We start from the raw sequence: 570 nt of genomic DNA, 5'->3' as shown, positions 1-570 counted from the left end.
GGGGGGGAACAGAAGGGAAAAGCAACGGAAGAGGGAGAGAAACGAAGTATAAAAGAGGTATTCTGGAACATCGCAGGATTAAAGAGAAAAGATGAAGATTTTTGGGATTTTTTGAAAGATTACGATGTGATTGGTTTGACTGAGACATGGGTGGAAGAAGCTGGGTGGGGGAAGATAAAAGAAAAAATGCCAGATGGATGGAGATGGAAATGTCAGCCAGCGAGGAGGAAAAAGAAAAGAGGTAGAGCGATGGGAGGGATAATAACGGAGATAAGGAATGAAATAGAGGAAAGAAGTAGAATTGAAGAGGAAGTAGAAGGGATACAGCAGAGAGAGGTTGTTGTAGATAAGGAGAGGTGGAGAATTGTTACATTATATAACAAAGAGGGAAGCAAGGAAGAATTAGATAGATTAAAAGAGATGATAGGAGAGAGGGAAGAAGAAAATATGATAATAGTAGGAGACTTTAATGCAAGAATTGGTAAGGAAGGGGGTTTTTGTGACCAGAATGGCGAAGAAAAAGGAGAAAATGGCAAAGAACGGAGGTCGAAAGATGGAGTGTTAAATAAA

This window comes from Trachymyrmex septentrionalis, unplaced genomic scaffold (genome assembly GCF_001594115.1).
Source record: "Trachymyrmex septentrionalis isolate Tsep2-gDNA-1 unplaced genomic scaffold, Tsep1.0 scaffold90, whole genome shotgun sequence".
Lineage (NCBI taxonomy): Eukaryota > Metazoa > Arthropoda > Insecta > Hymenoptera > Formicidae > Trachymyrmex > Trachymyrmex septentrionalis.
This window is presented reverse-complemented; position numbering follows the sequence as displayed.